Source organism: Oncorhynchus gorbuscha, linkage group LG24 (genome assembly GCF_021184085.1).
Source record: "Oncorhynchus gorbuscha isolate QuinsamMale2020 ecotype Even-year linkage group LG24, OgorEven_v1.0, whole genome shotgun sequence".
Classification (NCBI taxonomy): domain Eukaryota; kingdom Metazoa; phylum Chordata; class Actinopteri; order Salmoniformes; family Salmonidae; genus Oncorhynchus; species Oncorhynchus gorbuscha.
In genome coordinates, this window is record NC_060196.1 from 14,282,086 (window position 1) to 14,290,842 (window position 8,757).

At 46.3% G+C, this 8,757-nt stretch overlaps 1 protein-coding gene across 2 annotated transcripts in view; it reads left to right on the forward strand.

Annotated features, from left to right (window-relative positions):
- Positions 1-8,279: 8,279 nt before the first annotated feature.
- LOC124012125 (N-acyl-aromatic-L-amino acid amidohydrolase (carboxylate-forming) B-like) overlaps positions 8,280-8,757 on the forward strand; it is a 10,327-nt gene continuing 9,849 nt past the window's right edge. Inside the window, exon 1 of one of the 2 annotated variants that reach the window (XM_046325567.1) lies at positions 8,280-8,605. The gene's annotated coding sequence lies outside the window, so the exon portion shown is untranslated. The remainder of the gene's footprint in view (positions 8,606-8,757) is intronic. The other variant, XM_046325568.1, reaches the window with a different exon arrangement.

Here is an 8,757-nt window from a genome sequence, read left to right on the forward strand (position 1 = left end):
GAAAAATGTAATCTATTCCATTGCATAGTATTCTATTACATTCCATTCTCTGAAAGGGAAAGATGGAACAGTTCAAATCTCTCACATATTCCTGTCGTGTCTTTGGCTATGCCGGATTAAGTGATATGACATGCTATTCTATAAAATAATTTCTCTGTAATTAATATTACCTAATTGAGCTAATCATGTAAATGTAATTAACTCGAGAGTCGGGGCACCACAAAATAATATTTATAGAGCTGTTATCTTCCGAGTAAACTCTTAAAGACCTAGTAATATTTTACATCAATAGCAGTCAATATTAATTGTCATCTTAATTCAGTCTCATCTGAAAGTTGTAAATTCTTGGTTATCTGCACGAACCCTGGCTAACAAATTGAATCAGCAATACACAATTGGGTTTAATGATTTATTTACTAAATACCTAACTAATCACACAGAATTACACATACACATAATTAATCATAACTTGATTACAAATTCTGTTATAAAGGAAAACGTCCCTAGCGGGCGGAACAGATATGACAGCTGGTTACACAAAAGAAAAGGGGCTGGGTTTGAGTGAAAGAGCGGGAAGACTGAGGGACACAGGGAGAAGCTGTGCTATCGTAAATACAGTATCTTATGCATTCTAAATTACCGCCCATTTGGAAAAGGAAAATGCAATAAATATTTACTCTGAGCTGTGATTTGGTAGGTTGGTGGTAGATGGAAGGCCGTGTTGCCCAACCGAGTCCTTTGTCCTTTGAAGAATATCCTTTGAAGAATGCTGGTAAATTGAATATGTTGTAGTAACGTCGTTGTGTGGTAGACGGAATACTCTGTCTGTTCCTTCCTAACCTGTGTTTGTAGCTGCTGTTGCTAACTCCAGGACGTATCACTTCTGTAGTGAATAAGAGTTCAAAGTTCATACCATTCGCAACCAAAGCTAACGCTGATGTTGGCTTCATTTTGTAGTTATTATCTGAACCATTCTGACATCGGACCGTCGTCCTCACATCCTCGGAACAGGAGATTATATTATCGTCAATGCTTTATATAGGAAGGGAGAGGAGGGCGTTGTCACATTCTGACCTTTATTTAATTTGTTTTGTCATTATTTAGTATGGTCAGGGTGTGAGTTGGGGTGGGCAGTCTATGTTTGTTTTTCTATGATTTGGGGATTTCTATGTTTCGGCCTAGTATGGTTTTCAATCAGAGGCAGGTGTCATTAGTTGTCTCTGATTGAGAATCATACTTAGGTAGCCTGGGTTTCACTGTTTGTTTGTGGGTGTTTGTTCTCATCTCTCCTCTTCAGACGAAGAGGAGGAAAACCTTTACAGAAACACCCACCAACCAAGGACCAAGTGGCGTGGTAACAGACAGCGACGACAGCAGCAGCAGCAGCATCAACAACAGCGGCCAGCATCACAGGACTCCTGGACATGGGAGGAGATTTTGAACAGAGAAGGACCCTGGGCACAGGCCGGGGAATATCGCCGCCTCCTAAGCAGAGCTGGGGGCAGCGAAAGCTGAGCGGCGGCGATATGAGGAGGCAGCACGGCAGCGCGACAGGTACGAGGAGAACCCGAGGTGTGGGGCTAAGCAAGGTAGCAGACCTGAGCTCACTCCTCGTGCTTATTATAAGCAGCACGTTACTGGTCAGGCACCGTGTTATGCGGTGAAGCGCACGGTGTCGCCAGTACGTGTCCATAGCCCGGTGCACTACAGGGCAGCCCCCCGAAAGTGTCATGCAAGTGTGGGCATCCAGCCAGAGCGTATGGTGCCTGCTCAGCGTGTCTGGTTGCCGGTACGCCGTTTCGGTCCAGGGTATCCTGCGCCGGCTCTGTGTGCTGTGTCTATGGAGCGCTGGGAGGGTGCAGTGTGTCCTCTGCCTGCACTCCGCTCGTGCTGGGAAAATGTGGGAGTGGAGCCTAAGGGAGAGGTGTGCGTAGTAGGCACTAGATCTCCCGTGCTTACCCACAGCTCGGTTCAACCTGTGCTTGCACTCTGAAGGGTCCAGAATAGAGTAGTTATCCAGCCTGGGGGAGTGGTGCCAAGGCTGCGCACCAGAGCTCCAGTGCTCCCCCACAGCCCGGTCCTTCAGGTGCCTCCTCCTAACACCAAGCCTCCTGGAGGTCTCCCCAGCCTGGTGGGTCCTGTGGCAGCCCCACGCACCAGGCTGTCTCTCTGTTTCCTCCCTACAGGTGTTCCCATCTGTCCAGAGCTGCTAGAGTCTCCCGTGCCCGGAGCTGCTAGAGTCTCCCGTCTGTCCGGAGCTGCTAGAGTCTCCCGTCTGTCAGGAGCCACCAGAGCCGCCAGTCTGTCATGAGCCGCCAGAACCGCCAGTCAGCATGGAGCCGCCAGAGCCGCCAGTCAGCATGGAGCCGCCAGAGCCGCCAGTCAGCATGGAGCCGCCAGAGCCGCCAGTCAGCATGGAGCCACCAGAGCCGCCAGTCAGCATGGAGCCGCCAGAGCCGGCAGTCAGCCAGGATCTGCCAGAGCCGCCAGTCAGCCAGGATCTGCCAGAGCCGTCAGTCAGCCAGGATCTGCCCTTCAGTCCTGAGCTGCCCTTCAGTCCCGAGCTGCCCCTCAGTCCCGAGCTGCTCCTCCGTCCGGAGCTGCCCCTCAGTCCGGAGCTGCCCCTCAGTCCAGTGGGGCCATTTAGAAGGGTCGCCGTGTTTAGGAGGCCACGGAGGCGGACAATGAGGCGGAGAAAGACTGTGGTGAAGTCGGGTCCACGTCCCGCGCCAGAGCTGCCACCGCGGACAGGCGCCCACCCAGACCCTCCCCTATAGGTTAAGATTTTGCGGCCGGAGTCTGCACCTTTGTGGGGCGGGGTACTGTCACGTTCTGACCTTTATTTCCTTTGTCTTGTCATTATTTAGTATGGTCAGGGCGTGAGTTGGGGTGGGCAATCTATGTTTGTTTTTCTATGATTTGGTGATTTCTATGTTTCGGCCTAGTATGGTTCTCAATCAGAGGCAGGTGTCATTAGTTGTCTCTGATTGAGAACCATACTTAGGTAGCCTGGCTTTCACTATGTGTTTGTGGCTGTTTGTTTCTGTGTCTGTGTTTTTCACCACACGGTACTGTTTTGGTTTTCGTTCGTTCCACGTTTATTGTTTTTCTATTCAGTTGTGTTCATGTTGAGTATTTCTTATTAAAAGAACCATGGACACTTACCACGCCGCATATTGGTTCTCCGATCCTTCTCGCCTCTCCTCTTCAGACGAAGAGGAGGAAAACCTTTACAGGCGTGTTTGAAAAGTTTTATAGCCCATGTCCCTTCACAGGGGCGGGCCACTTATTGAGCAGAGCCCTAACCTTATGAAAAAACAATTCTCACATTTTAGAAGCTAAAATCAAATTTCATCCCATCACAAATAATTTAATATTCAAACATTTAAATTGAACAACAATTCCATGTGAATCCGATAACTCTGATGTGTAGACTTTCAACTGTAGAGTTTGTCATCTTATCATTGATGAGAATGTCTCAGATAACAACCGAACTGACATCATATTCATTAAGTACCACCGCACATATTCAATTGGTCGGATTACCAGAATATAGTTAATTTCCCCCCCACCTTCTGATGTTCCCAGAATCTCTGTTAGCCAAAGGGGTTTGCAAATGTAACATCAGTAGGGTGGAAAAGGGGGGGAAGAGGTATTTATGATTGTCATAAACCTACCCACAGGCCAACGTCATGACATTCCCATACTTTACACAAAAGCCCTAAAAAGGCTATTCATATAAAACTATTAGGATGCTCAATGCCTATCTATCCTCTCTTGCCCTCTTTTTCCAATGCATAATACAATGCATGGGGTGGCAGGGTAGCCTAGTGGTTAGAGTGTTGGACTAGTAACTGAAAGGTTGCAAGTTCATGTCCCCGAGCTGACAAGGTACAAATCTGTTGTTCTGCCCCTGAACAGGCAGTTAACTCACTGTTCCTACACCGTCATTGAAAATAAGAATTTGTTCTTAACTGACTTGCCTAGTTAAATAAAGGTTTAAAAAATTTAATCATAAGACTCTGTTCATAATAGCTTCATCTATTCCTCAACTATACTTAATGTCTGTAGTTTTACAGATTGCGACAGCAGGGGAGATGGGTCTGGTTCCGAATTCTGTTTGACAGAGTGGTTTCACACAATGACCTTTCAATCAGTTATTTCAGTCCACCTGGTATAAGTGGCGTGGTCTATCATGGGAGAACGATAGCTCGCCTTGGGAGAAAATGGAGTTGGAATTGAATGGCTGGTAAGAGGTTGTTAACATAGTCTTTGACCTGCCTCATGTGTAGGAGAGTTGTAGAGATTAGTCTCTCACCAATGGGATGTTAATAAATGTATGTCGATTTGGATGTTTGCTAAATGGCATACAGTGAGTGTACAAAACATTAGGAACACCCGCTATTTCCATGACAGACTGACCAGGTGAATCCTATGATCCCTTATTGATTCCACCTGTTAAACTCACTTCAAGCAGTGTAGATGAAGGGGAGGAGATGGGTTAAATAAGGATTTTTAAGCTTTGAGACAATTGAGACATGGATTGTGTATGTGTGCTATTCATAGGGTGAATGGGCAAGACAACAGATATAAGTGCCTTTGAACAGGGTATGGTAGTAGGTGCCAGGCACACCGGTTTGTGTTGGTAACTGCAACGCTGCTGGCTTTTTCATACTCAACAGTTTCCCTTGTGTATGTAATGGTCCACCACCCGAAGGACATCCGGCCAACTTGACACAACGGTGGGAAGCATCAACATGAGCCAGCATCCCTGTGGAATGCTTTCAATACCGTGTAGAGTCCATGCCCCGACGAATTGAGTCTGTTCTGAGGGCAAAGGGGGGTGCAATTGAGATGGTTTGGGATGAGTTGGACCGCAGAGTAAAGGAAAAGCAGCCAACAAGTGCTCAGCATACATGGGAACTCTTTCAAGACTGTTGGAAAAGCATTCCTCATGAAGCTGGTTGAGAGAATGCCAAGAGTGTGCAAAGCTGTCATCAAGGCAAAGGGTGGGTACTTTGAAGAATCTGAAATATTTAAATATATTTTGATTTGATTAACACTTTTTTGGTTACTACATGACTCCATATGTGTTACAATGTAGAAACTAGTAAAAAAATAAGAAAATCCCTTGAATGAGTAGGAATGTCCAAACTTTTGACTGGTACTGTATATATGCACTGAGTGTATGAATTATTAGCAACACCTTCCTAATATTGAGTTGCACCCCCTTTTGTTCTCAGAACAGACTAAATTTGTTGGGGCATGGACTTCACAAGTTGTCGAAAACGTTCCACAGGGATGTTGTCCCATGCTTATTTATTTTGATTCCAGACTCTGAAATTGCTCCTTCTGATATTTCTTAATTTCTTTGTTTGTATTCTTGTGTGTATTGTTTTGTATTGCTAGGTGTTATTACTGCACGTTGGAACTAGAAGCAGAAGAATTTCTCTGCACCTGTTATAACATTTGCAAATCTGTGTACACGACCAATAAACTCTGATTCGATTTTGTGTGTGTGTGTATGTGTGTGTGTGTGTGTGTGTGTGTCCAGACCAATTAGATTAATGGAAATCCCAGGTTACACGGGCCGGCATGACGCACGTCTACAAAGAAAGCAGAGTGCTTTCCATGGGTCAACCACAGTTTCCGTGAGTCAACCACAATTCTTCACTTTCCATGGGGCAACCACAGAGCAGGCTCAGCTTGCCCGGCTGCCATAAATTGTCCACTTTCACGTACACAATGGGGATGAACCAGAAAGATCAGTTATAGGCTAGACCTACTGGAATTCTTTACAGTTTTGTTGTTTTCCTAAATGCTCAGTTCACTTGCCCCACGCAATAGGGCAACCCATAAGGTTCCTGCGACAAGTCGGTTCTGGAGTTTTACCTAGTTACATCAGGAAGAAGAGATCTCTGTGGTGCCACCTCTGCTCCTAGTCTCTGCTGTCCTGTTTGAGTCTTTATGTGTGATTGGCTGACCCAACAGGATTAGTGGGCTACTTACAGCTTTGGAGAAAGAGCGAAGAGAGAGGGGTGGAGACTAAAGGAAGATGGAAAAGAAGGTCAAAACAGGTCGAAGAGGGATGGCAACGAGGAAGAAAATGGAAAAGAAGGACAAAACAGGTCGAAGAGGGAGGGCAACGAGGAAGAAAATGGAAAAGAAGGACAAAACAGGTCGAAGAGGGAGGGCAACGAGGAAGAAAATGGAAAAGAAGGACAAAACATGTCGAAGAGGGAGGGCAACGAGGAAGAAAATGGAAAAGAAGGACAAAACAGGTCGAAGAGGGAGGGCAACGAGGAAGAAAATGAAGAAAGCATTAGAGGTACAACACACCCACTTTAGAATGTTATTAGTTGACACAGGGAAAGTATATGTTTTGGAAAAACTTTATTTTACGGTATAGACATTAGCAATATTTACTCAAAATGACACTAAAACAGTAATTACATAGTAAATTGTATGAATTACATGTATGAATTACAAGCACCAGTAGATTAAGATACGTCAATTGCTGACTTTGCATTTTGGAAACTGGCCTTTCTCTTCCATCCCTTCCTTTCCCCCATCCTCACAAACCTTCTCTTTCTCTTCCATCCCTTCCTTTCCCCCATCCTCACAAACCTTCTCTTTCTCTTCCATCCCTTCCTTTCCCCCATCCTCACAAACCTTCTCTTTCTCTTCCATCCCTTCCTTTCCCCCATCCTCACAAACCTTCTCTTTCTCTTCCATCCCTTCCTTTCCCCATCCTCACAAACCTTCTCTTTCTCTTGCATCCCTTCCTTTCCCCCATCCTCACAAACCTTCTCTTTCTCTTCCATCCCTTCCTTTCCCCCATCCTCACAAACCTTCTCTTTCTCTTCCATCCCTTCCTTTCCCCCATCCTCACAAACCTTCTCTTTCTCTTCCATCCCTTCCTTTCCCCCATCTTCACAAACCTTCTCTTTCTCATCCATCCCTTCCTTTCCCCCATCCTCACAAACCTTCTCTTTCTCTTCCATCCCTTCCTTTCCCCCATCCTCACAAACCTTCTCTTTCTCTTCCATCCCTTCCTTTCCCCCATCCTCACAAACCTTCTCTTTCTCTTCCATCCCTTCCTTTCCCCCATCCTCACAAACCTTCTCTTTCTCATCCATCCCTTCCTTTCCCCCACTAACCTTTTCTTTCTCATCCATCCCTTCCTTTCCCCCACCCTCACAAACCTTCTCTTTCTCATCCATCCCTTCCTTTCCCCCATCCTCACAAACCTTCTCTTTCTCATCCATCCCTTCCTTTCCCCCACCCTCACAAACCTTCTCTTTCTCATCCATCCCTTCCTTTCCCCCACTAACCTTTTCTTTCTCATCCATCCCTTCCTTTCCCCCACCCTCACAAACCTTCTCTTTCTCATCCATCCCTTCCTTTCCCCCATCCTCACAAACCTTCTCTTTCTCATCCATCCCTTCCTTTCCCCCACCCTCACAAACCTTCTCTTTCTCATCCATTCCTTCCTTTCCCCCACTCTCACAAACCTTCTCTTTCTCATCCATCCCTTCCTTTCCCCCACCCTCACAAACCTTCTCTTTCTCATCCATCCCTTCCTTTCCCCCATCCTCACAAACCTTCTCTTTCTCATCCATCCCTTCCTTTCCCCCACCCTCACAAACCCTTCTTTCTCATCCATCCCTTCCTTTCCCCCACCCTCACAAACCTTCTCTTTCTCATCCATCCCTTCCTTCCCCCACCCTCACAAACCTTCTCTTTCTCATCCATCCCTTCCTTCCCCCACCCTCACAAACCTTCTCTTTCTCATCCATCCCTTACTTTCCCCCACCCTCACAAACCTTCTCTTTCTCATCCATCCCTTCCTTTCCCCCACCCTCACAACCCTTCTCTTTCTCATCCATCCCTTCCTCTCCCCCCACAAACCTTGCACCTAACAACTTATGAAAAATGTATGATGATGTGGCTCAGATCACAATCAATGTCTTACCTCTCTCTCTCTCTCTCTCTCTCTCTGTCTCTCTCTCTCTGTCTCCCTCTCTCTCTCTCTCTCTCTCTCTCTCTCTCTCTCTCTCTCTCTCTCTCTCTCTCTCTCTCTCTCTCTCTCTCTCTCTCTCTCTCTCTCTCTCTCTCTCTCTCTCTCTCTCTCTCTCTCTCTCTCTCTCTCTCTCTCTCTCTCTCTCTCTCTCTCTCTTTCTCTCTGGGAGACTCAGCACTTTGTACTGCAGTGGTTTAGGACCAGCAGAGGGAGTTCCTATTACATCATAAATGTTGCCAACTGAAATCTGATCTGAGAATAATATTAACGGGAAGGAGGCACCAGGAAGAGGGGAATGAAAATAAGGGAGGGATAGATAGGTCAAAGAATGTTCCGTCTGTGAAAATTGTGGATTTGCTAAGGGCGTTGTCTGCTGTTGTGTGTGTGTGTCTTTGCACACCCTTTCTTGCCTCTGTCATTGAAAAGTCCTGCTGTAGGGCCTGGTTTGCTTTGTTTACAGATTGTGAAATTTGGCTCACGCATGGGTGGGCTAGTTGAAAAGTTCAAAGGTTGCTGACTGCTCAGTATAACTTGGGAGACTGTAGTCCCAGCCAGGGAAGGAACTTTCACCTACACCACACGGTAAGACTGCTAGCCTTACACTTTTCTCTATACCATGTCGAGAGTTCTTACCTGTCTCTCATATGGATTCCTTTGGGTGTTAGTGACTGAGTGTGAGTGCGTGTATACTTGCACAGCTGGTGTCTGTGCGACTGCACACTTGTTTGTGGGAG